At 41.3% G+C, this 18,441-nt stretch overlaps 1 protein-coding gene across 4 annotated transcripts in view; it reads right to left on the bottom strand.

Moving 5' to 3' along the window:
• The window catches only part of LOC139535720 (voltage-gated potassium channel subunit beta-2-like), a 166,313-nt gene that overhangs the window by 142,748 nt on the left and 5,124 nt on the right, over positions 1-18,441 (bottom strand). Inside the window, exon 1 of one of the 4 annotated variants that reach the window (XM_071335440.1) lies at positions 12,025-12,404. The exons of 2 other annotated variants lie outside the window; for them this stretch is intronic. The gene's annotated coding sequence lies outside the window, so the exon portion shown is untranslated. Of the gene's footprint in view, positions 1-12,024; positions 12,405-18,441 lie in introns of those variants that run through there. One more of the 4 variants, XM_071335438.1, reaches the window with a different exon arrangement.

Genomic DNA, 18,441 nt, shown 5'->3' on the forward strand with positions numbered 1-18,441 from the left:
TGACAGTGTGTTAGTAAGTCTATAATGAAACAGTGTAGGGTAGTGTGACAGTGTGTTAGTAAGTCTATAATGAAACAGTGTAGGGTAGTGTGACAGTGTGTTAGTAAGTCTATAATGAAACAGTGTAGGGTAGTGTGACAGTGTGTTAGTAAGTCTATAATGACAGTGTAGGGTAGTGTGACAGTGTGTTAGTAATAAGTCTATAATGAAACAGTGTAGGGTAGTGACAGTGTGTTAGTAAGTCTATAATGAAACAGTGTAGGGTAGTGTGACAGTGTGTTAGTAAGTCTATAATGACAGTGTAGGGTAGTGTGACAGTGTGTTAGTAATAAGTCTATAATGACACAGTGTAGGGTAGTGTGACAGTGTGTTAGTAATAAGTCTATAATGACACAGTGTAGGGTAGTGTGACAGTGTGTTAGTAATAAGTCTATAATGAAACAGTGTAGGGTAGTGTGACAGTGTGTTAGTAATAAGTCTATAATGAAACAGTGTAGGGTAGTGTGACAGTGTGTCAGTAAGTCTATAATGAAACAGTGTAGGGTAGTGTGACAGTGTGTCAGTAAGTCTATAATGAAACAGTGTAGGGTAGTGACAGTGTGTTAGTAATAAGTCTATAATGAAACAGTGTAGGGTAGTGACAGTGTGTTAGTAATAAGTCTATAATGAAACAGTGTAGGGTAGTGTGACAGTGTGTTAGTAAGTCTATAATGAAACAGTGTAGGGTAGTGTGACAGTGTGTTAGTAAGTCTATAATGAAACAGTGTAGGGTAGTGTGACAGTGTGTTAGTAATAAGTCTATCATGAAACAGTGTAGGGTAGTGTGACAGTGTGTTAGTAAGTCTATAATGAAACAGTGTAGGGTAGTGTGATAGTGTGTTAGTAATAAGTCTATAATGAAACAGTGTAGGGTAGTGTGACAGTGTGTTAGTAAGTCTATAATGAAACAGTGTAGGGTAGTGTGACAGTGTGTTAGTAAGTCTATAATGAAACAGTGTAGGGTAGTGTGACAGTGTGTTAGTAAGTCTATAATGAAACAGTGTAGGGTAGTGTGACAGTGTGTTAGTAAGTCTATAATGAAACAGTGTAGGGTAGTGACAGTGTGTTAGTAATAAGTCTATAATGAAACAGTGTAGGGTAGTGTGACAGTGTGTTAGTAAGTCTATAATGAAACAGTGTAGGGTAGTGTGACAGTGTGTTAGTAAGTCTATAATGAAACAGTGTAGGGTAGTGTGACAGTGTGTTAGTAAGTCTATAATGAAACAGTGTAGGGTAGTGTGACAGTGTGTTAGTAAGTCTATAATGAAACAGTGTAGGGTAGTGTGACAGTGTGTTAGTAATAAGTCTATCATGAAACAGTGTAGGGTAGTGTGACAGTGTGTTAGTAAGTCTATAATGAAACAGTGTAGGGTAGTGTGACAGTGTGTTAGTAAGTCTATAATGAAACAGTGTAGGGTAGTGTGACAGTGTGTTAGTAAGTCTATAATGAAACAGTGTAGGGTAGTGTGACAGTGTGTTAGTAATAAGTCTATAATGAAACAGTGTAGGGTAGTGTGACAGTGTGTTAGTAATAAGTCTATAATGAAACAGTGTAGGGTAGTGTGACAGTGTGTTAGTAATAAGTCTATCATGAAACAGTGTAGGGTAGTGTGACAGTGTGTTAGTAAGTCTATAATGAAACAGTGTAGGGTAGTGTGACAGTGTGTTAGTAAGTCTATAATGAAACAGTGTAGGGTAGTGTGACAGTGTGTTAGTAAGTCTATAATGAAACAGTGTAGGGTAGTGTGACAGTGTGTTAGTAAGTCTATAATGAAACAGTGTAGGGTAGTGTGACAGTGTGTTAGTAATAAGTCTATAATGAAACAGTGTAGGGTAGTGTGACAGTGTGTTAGTAATAAGTCTATAATGAAACAGTGTAGGGTAGTGTGACAGTGTGTTAGTAAGTCTATAATGAAACAGTGTAGGGTAGTGTGACAGTGTGTTAGTAAGCCTATAATGAAACAGTGTAGGGTAGTGTGACAGTGTGTTAGTAATAAGTCTATCATGAAACAGTGTAGGGTAGTGTGACAGTGTGTTAGTAAGTCTATAATGAAACAGTGTAGGGTAGTGTGACAGTGTGTTAGTAAGTCTATAATGAAACAGTGTAGGGTAGTGTGACAGTGTGTTAGTAAGTCTATAATGAAACAGTGTAGGGTAGTGTGACAGTGTGTTAGTAAGTCTATAATGAAACAGTGTAGGGTAGTGTGACAGTGTGTTAGTAAGTCTATAATGAAACAGTGTAGGGTAGTGTGACAGTGTGTTAGTAAGTCTATAATGAAACAGTGTAGGGTAGTGTGACAGTGTGTTAGTAAGTCTATAATGAAACAGTGTAGGGTAGTGTGACAGTGTGTTAGTAAGTCTATAATGAAACAGTGTAGGGTAGTGTGACAGTGTGTTAGTAAGTCTATAATGAAACAGTGTAGGGTAGTGTGACAGTGTGTTAGTAAGCCTATAATGAAACAGTGTAGGGTAGTGTGACAGTGTGTTAGTAAGTCTATAATGAAACAGTGTAGGGTAGTGTGACAGTGTGTTAGTAAGTCTATAATGAAACAGTGTAGGGTAGTGTGACAGTGTGTTAGTAATAAGTCTATCATGAAACAGTGTAGGGTAGTGTGACAGTGTGTTAGTAAGTCTATAATGAAACAGTGTAGGGTAGTGTGATAGTGTGTTAGTAATAAGTCTATAATGAAACAGTGTAGGGTAGTGTGACAGTGTGTTAGTAAGTCTATAATGAAACAGTGTAGGGTAGTGTGACAGTGTGTTAGTAAGTCTATAATGAAACAGTGTAGGGTAGTGTGACAGTGTGTTAGTAAGTCTATAATGAAACAGTGTAGGGTAGTGTGACAGTGTGTTAGTAAGTCTATAATGAAACAGTGTAGGGTAGTGACAGTGTGTTAGTAATAAGTCTATAATGAAACAGTGTAGGGTAGTGTGACAGTGTGTTAGTAAGTCTATAATGAAACAGTGTAGGGTAGTGTGACAGTGTGTTAGTAAGTCTATAATGAAACAGTGTAGGGTAGTGTGACAGTGTGTTAGTAAGTCTATAATGAAACAGTGTAGGGTAGTGTGACAGTGTGTTAGTAAGTCTATAATGAAACAGTGTAGGGTAGTGTGACAGTGTGTTAGTAATAAGTCTATCATGAAACAGTGTAGGGTAGTGTGACAGTGTGTTAGTAAGTCTATAATGAAACAGTGTAGGGTAGTGTGACAGTGTGTTAGTAAGTCTATAATGAAACAGTGTAGGGTAGTGTGACAGTGTGTTAGTAAGTCTATAATGAAACAGTGTAGGGTAGTGTGACAGTGTGTTAGTAATAAGTCTATAATGAAACAGTGTAGGGTAGTGTGACAGTGTGTTAGTAATAAGTCTATAATGAAACAGTGTAGGGTAGTGTGACAGTGTGTTAGTAATAAGTCTATCATGAAACAGTGTAGGGTAGTGTGACAGTGTGTTAGTAAGTCTATAATGAAACAGTGTAGGGTAGTGTGACAGTGTGTTAGTAAGTCTATAATGAAACAGTGTAGGGTAGTGTGACAGTGTGTTAGTAAGTCTATAATGAAACAGTGTAGGGTAGTGTGACAGTGTGTTAGTAAGTCTATAATGAAACAGTGTAGGGTAGTGTGACAGTGTGTTAGTAATAAGTCTATAATGAAACAGTGTAGGGTAGTGTGACAGTGTGTTAGTAATAAGTCTATAATGAAACAGTGTAGGGTAGTGTGACAGTGTGTTAGTAAGTCTATAATGAAACAGTGTAGGGTAGTGTGACAGTGTGTTAGTAAGCCTATAATGAAACAGTGTAGGGTAGTGTGACAGTGTGTTAGTAATAAGTCTATCATGAAACAGTGTAGGGTAGTGTGACAGTGTGTTAGTAAGTCTATAATGAAACAGTGTAGGGTAGTGTGACAGTGTGTTAGTAAGTCTATAATGAAACAGTGTAGGGTAGTGTGACAGTGTGTTAGTAAGTCTATAATGAAACAGTGTAGGGTAGTGTGACAGTGTGTTAGTAAGTCTATAATGAAACAGTGTAGGGTAGTGTGACAGTGTGTTAGTAAGTCTATAATGAAACAGTGTAGGGTAGTGTGACAGTGTGTTAGTAAGTCTATAATGAAACAGTGTAGGGTAGTGTGACAGTGTGTTAGTAAGTCTATAATGAAACAGTGTAGGGTAGTGTGACAGTGTGTTAGTAAGTCTATAATGAAACAGTGTAGGGTAGTGTGACAGTGTGTTAGTAAGTCTATAATGAAACAGTGTAGGGTAGTGTGACAGTGTGTTAGTAAGCCTATAATGAAACAGTGTAGGGTAGTGTGACAGTGTGTTAGTAAGTCTATAATGAAACAGTGTAGGGTAGTGTGACAGTGTGTTAGTAATAAGTCTATAATGAAACAGTTTAGGGTAGTGTGACAGTGTGTTAGTAAGTCTATAATGAAACAGTGTAGGGTAGTGTGACAGTGTGTTAGTAATAAGTCTATAATGAAACAGTGTAGAGTAGTGTGACAGTGTGTTAGTAAGTCTATAATGAAACAGTGTAGGGTAGTGTGACAGTGTGTTAGTAAGTCTATAATGAAACAGTGTAGGGTAGTGACAGTGTGTTAGTAAGTCTATAATGAAACAGTGTAGGGTAGTGTGACAGTGTGTCAGTAAGTCTATAATGAAACAGTGTAGGGTAGTGTGACAGTGTGTCAGTAATAAGTCTATAATGAAACAGTGTAGGGTAGTGTGACAGTGTGTTAGTAATAAGTCTATAATGAAACAGTGTAGGGTAGTGTGACAGTGTGTTAGTAATAAGTCTATAATGAAACAGTGTAGGGTAGTGTGACAGTGTGTTAGTAATAAGTCTATAATGAAACAGTGTAGGGTAGTGTGACAGTGTGTTAGTAAGTCTATAATGAAACAGTGTAGGGTAGTGACAGTGTGTTAGTAAGTCTATAATGAAACAGTGTAGGGTAGTGTGACAGTGTGTTAGTAATAAGTCTATAATGAAACAGTGTAGAGTAGTGTGACAGTGTGTTAGTAAGTCTATAATGAAACAGTGTAGGGTAGTGTGACAGTGTGTTAGTAAGTCTATAATGAAACAGTGTAGGGTAGTGACAGTGTGTTAGTAAGTCTATAATGAAACAGTGTAGGGTAGTGTGACAGTGTGTCAGTAAGTCTATAATGAAACAGTGTAGGGTAGTGTGACAGTGTGTCAGTAATAAGTCTATAATGAAACAGTGTAGTGTAGTGTGACAGTGTGTTAGTAATAAGTCTATAATGAAACAGTGTAGGGTAGTGTGACAGTGTGTTAGTAATAAGTCTATAATGAAACAGTGTAGGGTAGTGACAGTGTGTTAGTAAGTCTATAATGAAACAGTGTAGGGTAGTGTGACAGTGTGTCAGTAAGTCTATAATGAAACAGTGTAGGGTAGTGTGACAGTGTGTCAGTAATAAGTCTATAATGAAACAGTGTAGGGTAGTGTGACAGTGTGTTAGTAATAAGTCTATAATGAAACAGTGTAGGGTAGTGTGACAGTGTGTTAGTAATAAGTCTATAATGAAACAGTGTAGGGTAGTGTGACAGTGCTGTAATATGAGCAGACCTCACACATTTACAATAGAAAATGTCACTTTATTTCAATGTACTATGTCAGAATTTCCCCCAACGCTGGACAAAGAGAGTTGAGGTGCATCAGTGTCAATGTAACATCTGTACTGTATACAGGAAATATGTGTATCCATCAGTGTGTATGACTATGATTGTGAGCATCAGTTAACCATCCTCTGTGCTGCCAGGCTGCGTTTCACATGTCTCAGAGTCAGCAGCCTGAGTCTTCCAGCCAGTGCTATGGGGCTGCACTTTCAGTGTGTCCTCTATCCCTCTCTCTCCTCCCCGGACCTGGCTGGCAGTCCAACACCATGAGACAGCACAGAGCCGAGGTGGGTCACAAATCACACACACACACACACACACACACACACACACACACTGCAACAGAACACATATGCAGCAGGCCCAGCCAATTGGTGAGTTCTGTCACACAGCTTTGTCTTGATTGGTCAGAGACCAGCTGCAGAGCAGTAAGCTACAGCTTTACTCAGCAAGAAAGTCATGCTATGAAAAGCCTGAGTAAACTGACATTTACTCCTTGATGACAGCTTTGCACACTCTTGGCATGCACTCAACCAGCTTCATAAGGAATGATTTTCCAACAGTCTTGAAGGAGTTCCCACATATGCTGAGCACTTGTTAGCTGCTTTTCCCTCACTGCGGTCCAACTCATCCCAAACCATCTCAATTGGGTTGAGTTCGGGTGATTTTGGAGGCCAGGTCATCTGATGCAGCACTCCATCACTCTCCTTCTTGGTCAAATAGCCCTTACACAGCCTGGAGGTGTGTTTTGGGTCATTGTCTTGTTGAAAAACAAATGAGTCACACTAAGCGCAAAACAGATGGGATGGCGTATCGCTGCAGAATGCTGTGGTAGCCATGCTGGTTAAGTGTGCCTTGAATTCTAAATAAATCCCAGACAGTGTCACCAGCAAAGCACCCCCACATCATCCCACCTCCTCCTCCTCCATGCTTCATGGTGGGAACCACACAAGCAGAGATCATTCTTTCACCTACTCTGCATCTCACGAAGACACGGCGGTTGAAACCAAAAATCTCAAATTTGGACTCATCAGACCAATGAACAGATTTCCACCAGTCTAATGTCCATTGCTTATGTTTCTTGGCCCAAACATTTATCTTCTTATTGGTGTCTTTTAGTAGTGGTTTCTTTGCAGAATTTTGACCATGAAGGCTTGATTCACGCAGTCTCCTCTTAACAGTTGATGTTGGGATGTGTCTGTTACTTCAACTCTGTGAAGCATTTACTTGGGCTACAATCTAAGGTGCAGTTAACTCTAATTAACTTATCCACTGCAGCAGAGGTAACTCTGTCTTCCTTTCCTGTGGCGGTTCTCATGAAACTTTAAAAGTTCTCGTGGCTTATTTGAGCTGTTCTTGACATAATATGGACTTTGGTATTTTACCAAATAAGGCTATCTTCTGTATATCACCCCTACCTTGTCACAACACAACTGTTTGGCTCAAACGCAATAAGAAGGAAAGAAATTACACAAATTAACAAGGCACACCTGTTAATTGAAATGCATTCCAGGTGACTACCTCATGAAGCTGGTTGAGAGAATGACAAGAGTGTGCAAAGCTATCATCAAGGCAAAGGGTGGCTACTTGATTTTGAGATGTGAAGATGTTATTATCAATGAAATGCAACTGTTCCACGAAAATGCATTTGAAAACCATAACTGGCATGCAGATCGGTAGAAATGGTAAGATAAATTGGCATTCCACATGGGAAAGGTTGCCGACTCCTCATGTAGCCCACTACCGGCAACTTCAGGAGAGTAACGGCAGGCAGAATCTGCGAAAACCAGTAGAAGCGGGAGGAGAATAGTTGGGTCAGGTTAAGGTTTTTTCTTCTGGTTATCGTGATCTATGGCTCCCTCTTGAGTCATTTGTGTCTTATTTCAACAAACAGTGTGCTTATTAAAGTATCAGACAAGTTCAATGCATATATAGGGTGTGTCTATTATTGGAAAATACACATTTTAAAATGTAGACCAATCGATTGGTCGAAAGAACAGACGACTTTCGGTCAACCAAGATTTGTTTTAGTCGGGGACAGCCTTAGTCTCTGATCTGTACTACACAGAAATGCATAGGCATTAATTATGGATATGAATGTCATTCTCCAGTATAGAAATGCATAGTGTCACGACTCCTACCGAAGGTGGCTCCCCTTCCTGTTCGGGTGGCGCTCGGCGGTCGTCATCACCGGCCTACTAGCTGCCACTGATTTTTTCCTCCCCCTCCTTGTCTGTTTATTAGTTACACCTGTTTGTAATTAGGTTTATTAGTTGGGCTTTATTACCCAGCCGGCCCGCCTGCTGGGTGTGCGGGATTGTTTGATGTGTACTGGTGTACACGCTGTAAGTAATGGTTGATCGTGTATGTTGGTTATTTTCGGAACATTTTAGTTCCCCTGTGTTTTGGGGCATTTGTTTAAGTTTTTCACCTATGTGGCCACCTATGTGGCACTGTGTCACATAAGTCACACCTCACAGCACTAGATCAGCACTATTCAGTGTCAAACATAAAATATTGCCTAGCATTGTAAATCACCAGGTAGTACCACGACGTACAATCAGAATTCACATGGCTTTGATACGTCAGTAATCTAATTCACAAATCACTGTGTAGATGTATTCAAATATTAGCTCTATACTGTTCCATCACTTTGTGCATTGGAACAGACAAGTTAGTCATAATATGTGTAGAAGCTGGGTGAGAAATTCTGACAATGACCATGTTATTTCTGTGACTTGTGAAAGTATAAGTGGAAGCGGAGAGATGATAACTGCTGTGTGCAGGGCCTGTTCTGCTGCAGTGCGATACAGCTAGGCCTCCTGGGAGGTGTGAACTCTTCGGTTTCTGGTGAGCTCTGTATGTTTCTGAATGGTAGGGGATGGAACAGCCATGTACAAAGAGTAACATCCTGGTCAGTTTGTCTTCTCCTTCAGTAACTCATCTGAACTGAGGGGGGAAATATTTGACATTGCTCTTGGTTAATTTGGCCTTACTGTGAATGACTTGTTTCAGTCAGGACCCAGTCCAGTCAGTACAAGGTGCCAAAAACATTGAGCGTAGCTGAGCCCATCCAGCAGCTACGTCTACACTAAGCACTTTATCACAGAAAATCAATAACGTTTTTTTTATTAGCCACCACATCCTCCTGCATCCACCGCCACTGTATGGACACATTTCTGAGCCTGGGACACTGCCACAAGGGTGCTTCTGTAGTCTATGAAGACATAGAGTCCACGGGCACAGCAGTATGATGACAAACTGCAAGAAGGGCACTCTAGGCCGCTGACAGGGACCAAACCCTACAGCGAATCCAGCACGACTAGAAGGAACATTCTGGAGAAACGTTGAGGCAACGGAATCAATAGGGCTAGTATCATGGCACTTTTCAGTCAGTACAATTCATAGCAAGCATAACAATATCTTTATCAACCCAAACTAAGCCTGGCTATATCATATCCATAGTTAGAAGAAAACACAGAGCCAGCCTGGGACACAAAAACAGTATCATCGTCATCATCACAGACTGAGACAAACCAGTGTGATGCGGTCTGTCACCATCTGGAAGAACACCGTGCTCAAATCCCGCTGATCCAACAGAGCTGGAACCAAGCTGGGGCCATCTGAGGCTAGCTAGGGGATTCCTCAGTGAGGACGGAGAAAGGTCAAGTGCAGGTCATGGTGAGAAAAAGACAACTCGCCAAACCATCTATAATTTGGGTGACCAATATGAGGTAAGGCAGAGCTGTCTTGTAGGCAGCAAGCACTGACAGAGCAAGGAGGTCATTTAGTTGCATTGAGTTTGCTGTGTAACAGTAACCAGGTTTACAGCTCTGCTGAATACTGTGACTCACTTTAGGTGCATGTTACACCTAACAGGAACATAAAACACTCACACAGTGGGTTGCCTTTCTGACTACTGTGCATCAGGTCACACTGCTGCAGAGGAAGGGACGTGTGATAAATACACAGGTTCTCAGACTCTGTGTGTGTGTGTGTGTGTGTGTGGTGTTCACACATTTTACTATACTTGTAAGTACCAGAAGTCCTCACAAGAATAGTAAACCACCTAAAATGTTGAGAAGTGAAAACATTTGCCTGTCCTCACTTGTAAAAAGGCGAGATTAGGCTTAGGGGTTAGGGTAAATAGGTATCAATTGTTGGTTGCCTAAAAGTCCTCACAACCAGTGTGTGTGTGTGTGTGTGTGTGCTGTGGTGTGTGTGTGTGTGTGCTGTACTTAAACTACTTAAGTAAAAAATACTTTGGGGTAATTGTACTTGACTATTTATATATATATATTTTTTTTTACCCCTTTTTCTCCACAATTTCGTGGTAACCAATTGGTAGTTACATTCTTGTCCCATCGCTGCAACTCCCTTACGGACTCGGGAGAGGTGAAGGTCGAGAGCCGTGTGTCCCCCGAAACACAACCCAACCAGGCCACACTGCTTCTTGACACAATGCCCGCTTAACCCGGAACCCTGGGCCAATTGTGCGCAGCCCCATTGGTCTCCCGGGCGCGGCCGGCTGTGACAGAGCTTGGACTCGAACCCAGAATCTCTAGTGACACAGCTAGCACTGCGATGCAGTGTCTTAGACCACTGCACCACCTTGTACTCCATACATTTCCCCTGACTCCCAAAAGTACTTTTTGAATGCTTAGCAAGACAGGAAAATGGTCCAATTCACGGACTTAACAAGAGAACACGTTGTCATCCCTTCTGCCTCTGACCCGGCAGACCCACTAAACACAAATGCATCTTTAGTAAATGATGTCTGAGTGTTGGACTGTGCCACTGGATATCCGTACATTTTAAAAAACAAGAAAATGGTGCCGTCTGCTTTGCTTAATATAAGTACTATTGATACTTAAGTATATTTACAACCAAATAGTAGTATTTTATTGGGTGACTTCCACTTGAGCTATTAAGGTATCTATACTTTTACTCAAGTATGACAATTGTGTGTGTGTGTGTGTGTCTCTAACAGCTCTTATGAAGCTAGACTGGCCACTACATCTTGACTTGAGGATGATTAAAGAGCTCTGTTTAGGGAAGACTCCCTCAGAAGAATCCAAGAAGCTCTCCTTTGTATGACTACTGTATTGTGTATCAGTCTGGTCATTCCTCTGTCGTCTGATGCTGCGCTACAGTTACATCAGTCTCTGAAACTGTGTGCTTGTAACTAGAGATTAGACATTAGGCCTTAAACATTTACTTGTAATTACACCCAGTGGTCCTTACCAAAGCCCTATAGTAGGCCCTTTCCAGGTGGGCAGAACATAACGTTTATGAAGGACATTGGGCACAGAAACATCTTTACAGTTGTGTTAATGTAGGATAAATGCTTCGCATAGTCTATCGTCATCCCAACAGGCACACAAAGCATTCACGACTTTGTCATAAAACATTTTTGGTGTCATTTAGCAGAACCTCTTATCCAGAGTGACTAGACTAACAGTATAACTGTTTTGACATCTTGTCATATAGGTCTCGGCTAGAGTAAAACTCACCTAAGGATATTCAGTATCAACACAGATCTGCCTTGCTCTCCTTTCTCTGCTGCTGCTAGCTACATGAAACAACTTACTGCACCAAACCCCTGCAACCTGCCTCTCCTCACCTCCCCCTAGTGCTGCTCGCCTCCGCCTTGGACCAGAGCCCAGAGCTCAAAAGCAGCCTCAGCATCCTTGTCCGCTGCTACAACCTCAGCATGAGTACACACACACACACGCACACACTTTCATAGAATAAACACACAGCCAGCCTGCCACAGCCAACTGTCGTAACCTTTGGGCCACAAACACTTCAACATTATAAAAACAGTTTCTTTACATGTCTAGCTGAGTGTGTTGCATACAGACAACATTGTCTGCAACAGATGGGCACTACAGCATTGACAGGAGCAGGTAAGGGTTCCAGCTCAAAACTCACCACAGACTGTGTGTGTGTGTGTACCTTCACTGCAAAGCTATTTTAAGGTGGTTCTCTATAAATCTGACACCATGGCCAGTCCCTGGGATTAATTTAAGAGAACAGGACATGCATAAAACATGACAGACGCAGACAGAGAGACGGGGGAGACAGAGCAGAAATACACCCAGTGTCATATGGTATGCACAGACACCTCTCAGTGCAGCAAGAGCAACAAACCAGCGGATGGACAGATATAGAAGGAAGCACAGAGACCGTGAGAGAGGTATAAACAAAGACAGAATATTGCAGCATTGTATGCTATCTGCTCTGTGCTACAAGCACACACATCTACACAGTCGTTCAGAGGAGAGGGAGAAGAGATAGAGGGAGAGATGGTGGAGAGTGGAGCCTCAGCCATGATGATCTAGTCTAGTCTAACACCCACCTCTGCTCAGTGCGCTGGCTGCTGCCGATTCCTGACGCAGCAATCTGAGCCTCCTGAAACAGGGCTGGGATGGAGGTAGAGCAGAGTAAGGATGGTACAGCCAGCTTCCAAGAAGAAAAACACAGCGAGACGAGAGGAGTGAAGAGTGAGGAAGAATGAGAGGACTGGTGGATGCCTTCCCCTCTAGTATGTGTTCCTGTGTCAGTGGCTGTGTGTCTGAGCGACTGAAAGAATGGACATGTCTGTCTGAGCATGAGACAGAAAGACAAGAGACAAGGAGAGGGAGGGATAGAGAGAAAGACAGAGAGAGAGACAGAATGAATGTGTGTGTGTGATGAGTGAACCTAGAGAGTCAGTGTGAGTCAATGAGAACAGATGCATTAAAGGCACTCCCTCCCTCCCACACACACACCTCCCTTTGCACTGTCAGCGCTAGAGTAAGCATGCGGAGGAACAGAGGGAGAGCGCAAGAGACAGACAGAAGGTGAGGAGAAGAGATGGAAGTGGGAAACAGCTTCCTCCAATATTAATTAAATGATGATTGGAGAGGATGGAGACAATAGCAGCGTGTGCCTTTTCAGCCTTCTGATGGCAGGGAACCATTTTCTCAGACAGAAGGGCAAGGCTGTGTAGCTTATCACTGAAACACAAACAAAAGCCATGGATTGGGTTCAAAGACTGGCAAATCTGATCAAGCGTATGTGTGCTTGGGAAATGTAGTTGTTTACAAACAATATCTGGACCATAGGAAAGCATTGGCCAATGAAGCTCAATAGCAGTCCAAGTTCCAATTCTAGCGAAACAAGCCATTCAAAATGAATAAGAGCAGGTCAGTAAGCCTACATTTGGAACTTGGCAAAATATCTAATTCATTGCTTTACTCTTCCACTTTTTGTTGATTTTCTCTGCGCATGTTTGTGGGGCTGTGGTTTTCAGCTCAGTTTCCCTGATTGTGTTAGTGTGCCTCAGTGTGTGTGTAGCCCAGAACCCCGGGGGACTAATGTGGCTCTACTGTTGCGCACTACTGTCCTTGGCCTCTCTCTCCGAGCTAAAGCCCGGTCACGACATCGCCAGCTTCTGTTCCAGCAGCTCCACCTCGACTCCACCCTTTTCACATGTCCCAGCAGTGAAGGGTGTCACTCAGACAGCTATGCATCCAGAGGAACTGTGCCATGCTGAATTAGAACAGATCCATGCATTTTCATTGGGTAGTTCGAGGAACCCTAGATAGGTCAAGGAGAACGCAACTTGGGCTTCTTCTACAATCCCTTTTCCTTCATATCTGCCAAGTTGCATATTACACATTGATAAACGTGTAATAGATCTAGCTTGATTCAGTGACATGATTCAGAAATGGTCTAAACTGACCTATATTCCTGCTACTCCACTGCAGCTCCCTCCATTCCTGCTGCTCTTACATAACCCCCATCTCCACCTCCATTGCTCCCAGGTGCTGGTGTTCTATATGCTGCTCTGTATCCAGAGTGAGTATCTGAAGTGTATTAGGATGCTCCGCTCTGAATCGGAGCCAGACAGCGCCATGAGAGAGGGCTGGGCGCGGCTCCTGTTCCTGCCAGGTGCTTAAGTGTTTGCCCTCCTCACTAGCAGCTGGGTACTTCAGAACAGCCCAACCAATTACACTAACCCCTCACTCACTACCCAGGGACAGCACAGAAATGCAAGGCGCATAACTGAGACTTGGATTTATTACCTGGAACCAGACCAAAATGCTCTCGTATTAGTTTATCTGGATTCACATATAGCCCTAGGGCCTAATGATGGTCTGTATAATAATAGCCTATACATCAGTATAATGGGATTCATCTCAGCATGGCCTACTCAGTAGAAATAGGTTCATTAGTATGGCCTGATGTGTTCAATTATATTAGAACAGATTGGCTGATTAGAATGGTCAGATTCATTTACATTAGGCTACCATTGAACAGCTAGATTAATTTACTCATTATTACATGGTAATGCCACAGGAAACCAAAAACAAAAGGAACGGTCAAACTCTAGCTATGTACAGTAGATGAGGACATTTAGATTGCATCTTTGCAAATCAATGAAAAAACAGGTTGAGTTGTTCATCAGTGCCTCTGACTGATGCATCATGGCGAGTGAGTGAGCCTGCTGTCCTAAAAGGATTGCTCCTGAGTTGGCTTGGGCGGTATCCAGATTGTTTTACCTCCATACCAACTTTGTGCCATACTGGGATATTCGGTAATACCGGCACTGAACACAAGGGGTGCTATTTTCAAACCCCACTGAGCCTCTGTAATCTGAAGGTTAGCAATGCTAACAAGTAAATGCAAAACCCCATAGAGAATGCTAACTAAATGTTAACAAGCGCATTGCGAACATTTTATAGTCTCTGACCTAAACTATATGAGGACAGAGATCCCAGCTCATAAAGTTATACAAGTAAATCCAAAATGCTACTCACAGTTTTCTCCACGTACAAAACAAATAGACAGCATGGCTCTTGATCAGGAGGGGATTCTCTGCTGTTATCATACGTAGCTTAATTTTTTTACAAGAAGCTAACCATTTTGCTATATAGGTAACTAGCTACTAAATTAGCAAACCAAATGCACAACTTTAAAGGATTTAGCTAATTTTAGACAGTTTAGACAGTTAAGTTATCTAGCTGGCAAACACTTAGTTGTGAATTCCATACTGTAACTAGATTGCCTGGCGCGTGCTGCACAAAAGTTTGTGACTCACAAAGCTTCAGTCTCTTGTCATTGTGTGCTTGTAACCAAACACCACAAATCGGGACTACAGGTAAGCTTCATAATGAAAAATTATGTGACAGGTGAAATGAAAAACGCAATCTTCTTTATATCCAAATGTATTGCACATGTTGACTGCAGATATTTACTTAAACCTCTCTGGGATAGGTGGGATATTAGCGTCCCACCTGGCCAAAATCCAGTGAAAATGCAGAGCGCCAAATTCAAATAAATTACTATAAAAATGTAACTTTCATGAAATCACACATGCAATACACCAAATTAAAGCTACACTTGTGAATCCAGCCAACATGTCAGATTTCAAAAAGACTTACCGGCGAAAGCAAACGATGCTATTATCTGAGGATAGCACCCCTGTAACGGTTTTCTTCGGTGGTAGAAGGAGAGGACCAAAGCGCAGCGTGGTAAGTGTCCATAATAATAGAATACGTTAAACAAACAAACAAAATAACGATAAACGAGAATAACACGAAACGAAACAGTTCTGTCTGGTGCAGACACACAAAGACTGAAAATAACCACCCACAAAACCCAACACAAAACAGGCTACCTAAATATGGTTCCCAATCAGAGACAATGACTAACACCTGCCTCTGATTGAGAACCATATCAGGCCAAACACAGAAATAGAAAAACATAGAAACACAAACATAGACTGCCCACCCCAACTCACGCCCTGACCATATTAAATAAAGACAAAAACAAAGAAAATAAAGGTCAGAACGTGACAACCCCAGCAAACAAACACAGACAAGCATATTTCAACCCTACAGGCGCGACACAAAACGCAGAAATAAAGATATAATTCATGCCTTACCTTTGACGAGCTTCTTCTGTTGGCACTCCAATATGTCCCATAAACATCACAAATGGTCCTTTTGTTTGATTAATTCCATCGATATATATCCAAAATGTCAATTTATTTGGCGCGTTTGATCCAGAAAAACACCGGTTCCAACTCGGGCAACATGACTACAAAATATCTCATAAGTTACCTGTAAGCCTTGTCCAAACATTTCAAACTACTTTCGTAATACAACTTTAGGTATTTTTTTACGTAAATAATCGATGAAATTTAAGACGGGATATACTGTGTTCAATACCGGAGGAAAACAAAGTGTAGCGAGCTTTCAGGTCATGCGCCTCTAACAAAGATTCCACTTCCCTCTACCCTCGTTCTGAACAGTGCTACTTCTTCATTTCTCAAAGGAAAAACCTCAACCAATTTCTAAAGACTGTTGACATCCAGTGGAAGCGATAGGAACAGCAAGAAAGTCGCTTAGAAACCTGGATTCCTAATGAAAACCTATTGAAAAGAGAGTGACCTCAAAAAAAAATAAATCTGAATGGTTTGTCCTCAGGGCTTCGCCTGTCAAATAAGGTCGGTTATACTCACAGACATGATTCAAACAGTTTTAGAAACTTCAGAGTGCTTTCTATCCAAATCTACTAATAATATGCTTAGCTTCTGGACCTGAGTAGCAGGCAGTTTACTTTGGACACGCTTTTCATCCGTACGTCAAAATACCACCCCCTATCCCAAAGACGTTTTAAAAAGTAGATAGAATTTTTAAATAAATTAGATTATTTGTAAGAAATAAGTTTAAATCAGTATTTAAAGACCATTCCGTGGCTATTTCCAAATAGCCTGGTGTATGGTATATACAGTGCCTTCAGAAAGCTCTATTCCATTTATTTGTATCATAAAAAACTCCATAGTCCTTGCCGATGACAGGCATACATACACATAACCAATGTTCCCACTAATTTTTTGGGGCACTGAGGTAATTTCAGGTCTGCTGAGCACAAACTTGAAAGTTGTAAAAATTCTGTGCAACTTCCAGAGAGCGTTTACTGTGAACACGGAGGCTGTACCCACTTTAAGCTACAGTTTTAACAGTGGCCAAGTAGGCTACTGTGGCTATTTGATCAAAATGTAGGCCTACCAGAGTGACCTACCATTAAAAACAATGGAGAAAATGCATCCCATAACATTTTACCAGAGAAGTAGCTGTTTTATCATTCAGCCTACAGTAGCAGCCAATGTGTGGTGTTCAATGTAGGCCTGCCTACATTTCATGAGACTTTTGAAAAAAACATGCACATTGACATTAACCCTTTTACCCACTTGTCCTTCAAACAAGGAAGAAAATGAAAATGAAATGTTGTTGTGCTGTTTGATGCAAGAAACTACTTTAGAAAATAAAATAAATTATTATTCCAGAGAATCAGACAAATGATGCTACCGTCTGCCTATGGCTACTTAGCTTATTCAATCCTGTCTCAAAATACAACACTGCCCTTTAAGAAGAAAATAAACTCGCATTCGAGAGATGCTTTTGTGCTCTTGTAGGAAGCAATCACTCCCCTATTGCTGACTACAAATGATCTATAACTGGGCGAATAACTCACTAACTAGCAAAGGATATTAGAGCATTGGGCCAGTAACCGAAAGGTTTCTGGATCGAATCCCCGAGCTGACAAGGTAAAAATATGTCATTCTGCCCCTGAGCAAGGCAGTTAACACACTGTTCCCGGGCGCCGAAGACGTGAATATCGATTAAGGCAGCCCCTCGCACCTCTCTGATTCAGAGGGGTTGGGTTAAATGCAGGAAGACACATTTCAGTTGAAGGCATTCAGTTGGTCAACTGACTAGGTATCCCCATTTCCCTTTTTATTAACTAAATGTGCACACGTAGCTACATGCAGCTCTCGCTTTGATCTCCAAACAAGCGCATCTACTCACGACCACTCATGCTGTAAACAGTCCAGTTGAAAGTAAACGCACAGATCAACGGCAATGGTATATTTGCATATAGGCCCACTGCCCTTCTTTGTGAGGCATTGGAAAATCTCCCTGGTCTTTCTGGTTGAATCTGTTTTTGAACTTCACTGCTCGACTGAGGGTCCTTATAGATAAAAGTTATTCAAATATCACGTTAAACACTATTATGAGTCCATGCAACTTATGTGACATGTTAATCAAATTTTTACTCCTGAACTTACTAGGCTTGCCATAACAAAGGGGTTCAATACTTATTGACTCAAGACATTACAGTTTTTCACTTATAATTCATTTGTAAAAAAAAAATCTAAAAACATAATTCCACTTTAACATTATGGTGTATTGTGTGTAGGCCAGTGACACAAAATCTCAATTTAATACATTTTAAATTCAGGCTGTAACAAAAAAACGTGGAAAAAGTCAAGGAGTATAGATACTTTCTGAAGACATTGTACGATATACGGCCCAAGCCTACTCGTGAGACAGCCACAGAAGCCAGTAAGTCTTCGCCAACTCTCATTGGGGATTACTACACACTGTACAAGCAACAGGTATTACAGAAACAAATAACAGGCTGAGGCATTAGTCTATAACTTCTTGAAATACACAGAGCCTTTCATGCCACACTAAGCCCATAACATAGTATGGAATGCAATGATTCAGTCCTCACTGGACTGAAGTGACCAGTCTCTCCTGACATACATAAGAAAGAGGTGACTATGCAACTAGCTAGGCCTACAACTCCAATACTTTGTTGGTGTAGAGGGGTAGTGTGAAGAGAACATTTTGAATGCTGGGAAATACTGTTTGGGGAGGACACATTTTAGTGCTGAGCGATTAGTGCTTTATGAGGTTGGGCAGTTTGATTATTAAAA

This window comes from Salvelinus alpinus, chromosome 12 (genome assembly GCF_045679555.1).
Source record: "Salvelinus alpinus chromosome 12, SLU_Salpinus.1, whole genome shotgun sequence".
Taxonomy (NCBI): Eukaryota; Metazoa; Chordata; class Actinopteri; order Salmoniformes; family Salmonidae; genus Salvelinus; species Salvelinus alpinus.